This window comes from Propithecus coquereli, unplaced genomic scaffold, assembly GCF_000956105.1.
Source record: "Propithecus coquereli isolate 6110/MARCELLA unplaced genomic scaffold, Pcoq_1.0 Scaffold3, whole genome shotgun sequence".
In the NCBI taxonomy this organism is placed as follows: domain Eukaryota; kingdom Metazoa; phylum Chordata; class Mammalia; order Primates; family Indriidae; genus Propithecus; species Propithecus coquereli.
Window position 1 is genome coordinate 13,943,167 of NW_012148618.1, and position 2,576 is coordinate 13,945,742.

A 2,576-nucleotide genomic window follows, 5' to 3' on the forward strand; every position below is an offset into this window, starting at 1 on the left:
GCCTCCCAGAGAGCTAGGATTACAGGCGTGAACCACCGCGCCCGGCCCGTCCTCATTCTTTTTAACGCATGATTTGGCTTGTGATTATCTTTCCAAATTTTTTTTAGAGCAATTTTTGTGAAACTATGGATAAGTAAAGTATTTGTGTTATTTTCAAATATGAGTTGCGTTATGGAACCAATGCTGCACAGACAGCTCGAAATATCAACAAAGTGTTTGGGAAGGATGTGGCTAATCAATTCATAGTACATTGATGGTTTGAGAAGTTCCATTCTAGTGATTTTAATCTTGAAAATGAGCCACATGGGCGTCCTGAGACCAAGGTAGATAATAATGAGCTGAAAGCTGTAGTGGAAGCAAATCCATCTCAACCTATGCGTGAATTAGCAGCAAGGTTTGACGTTACTATTCCAACAATATTGGACCATTTGAAACAAATTGGCAAGGTAAAGAAGCCCACCAGAAGAAGCCCACCATATTAATGCCCACCAGAAAGCATCCATTACAGAAGAGGTCCTAAATGACCTCTTCAAAATAACTCAGACGTTAGCACCCTTTGGCAACTGGCACAAAGGCCACACAAATGGAAGGACAGAGATTAAGCATGGAGTTCCACTTACCAAGACTGGTAGAGCTACTGCCACCTCTGAATGTCCAACCTGTCAGCAACAGAGACCAATGCTCTATTGATATGGCACTGTTTTGCAAGGAGATGAACCAGCTACTTTATGGCAAGTTAACTACATTGGGATGTTTCTAGCCTAGAAGAATCAGTGATTCATTCTCATAAGAACAGATACATAGTCAGGGTATGAGGTTGCCTTTCCTGCCCACAGACCAGGCAGCACCAGTACCTGGGGGCTATGGAGTACCTGTAATTCCCATAATTCCACACAACATAGCATGTAACACGTGAACCTGCTTTACAGCTAGGAAGGTGCTGGAGTAGGCCCACGACTATAGGCTACGTCGATCATATTGCATACTGCGCCATTCAGGAGTAGCGGAGCTGACAGGACGTTGGAATGGCCTGTTAAAGGCACAGTAGGAAATGTCAGCTTTGAGGCAATGCTGTGAGGGTGGGGGTCATCCACCAGGATACAGTGTATGCACTGAATCAGAAACCTTTATGTGGTACCATGTTTCCAATGGGAAGAATGCTGGGATTCAGGAACCAAAGAGTGGGATATAGTTTGGATATTTGTCCCCTCCAGCTCTCATGTTGAAATTTGATCCCCAGTGTTGGAGCTGGGGCTTGGGAGTTGGAGTTGTTTGGGTTATAGGGGTGGATTCCTCATAAAGGCAGCTTGGTGCTGTCCTCCTGGTAAATGAGTGAGTTCTCACTCAGTTAGTTCCAGTGAGAACTCATTGTTAAACAGAGCCTGGCACCTTCCTCCTCCCTCTCTTGCTACTTTCTTCTCACCATGTGATGCTGGCACTCCTCTGCCTTCTGCCATGAGTGGAAGCTTCCTGAAGCCCTGACAGAAGCAGCTGCATAAAGAATGCTTGCCTTTGTAAGGTACACAGAGAAAAGAAGGCATGCATTCTTGATAAGTTTTTGTTCTTGGTAAGATTTAAAAAAAAGAAAACACTAATTCTCAATGTATCCAATGTTTTAAATTACAATGTATTATATAAATATTAGTATTACTATTTTTTATTTAACTGTGCATTTATAACTGGCAGTATGTTTGACCACAAATTTTAAATACTATGAAACAGTTGTAATCTTTCCCATTAAGATTGCTTTGTACAGTTTTAGCCTGTATGGCCATATTTGTAGTACCACACTACCATGTAAGGCGAGGACTGCCTGTATTTGGTGCATAGAAGGTAATGTCTTATCTTCACTGTGAATAGTAACCTTTGGCATTAAAGAGTGTCATGTGTTTTTTGTATTATTTAATGCTTTTTTGACGTGAATTATACTTCGTTTGATATCAAGATCACAACTCTTGCTTTCATTTTATTTGCATTTACCTGCTTTATCTTTGGCCGTCTCTTTAATTTTTCAAAGTATAAAATTTTGGCCAGGCTCAGTGGCTCATGCCTGTAATCTTAGCACTCTGGGAGGCCGAGGTAGGGGGATTGCTTGAGACCAGGAGTTCGAGACCAGCCTGAGCAAGAGTGAGACCCCGTCTCTACAAAAAATAGAAAAAAAAAAAAATTAGCTGGACATGGTGGTGCACACCTGTAGTCCCAGATACTCAAGAGGCTGAGGCAGGAGGATCACTTGAGCCCAGGAATTTGAGGTTGCTGTGAGCTATGATTACACCACTGCACTCTAGCCAGGCTGACACAGCGAGAGTCTGTCTCAAATAAAAGGGTATACAATTTTTATATAGAATTTTTTCAAGCACCATTGTTTATTATGGTATTTATGCATTTCTTAATAATTTAACATATGGAAAACTGTTACCATTTTATTATTTCTTATCTTTTAAAAATGTGTCTCTGGGCCAGGCGCGGTGGCTCACGCCTGTAATCCTAGCACTCTGGGAGGCCGAGGCGGGTGGATTGCTCAAGGTCAGGAGTTCGAGACCAGCCTGAGCAAGAGTGAGACCCCCGTCTCTACT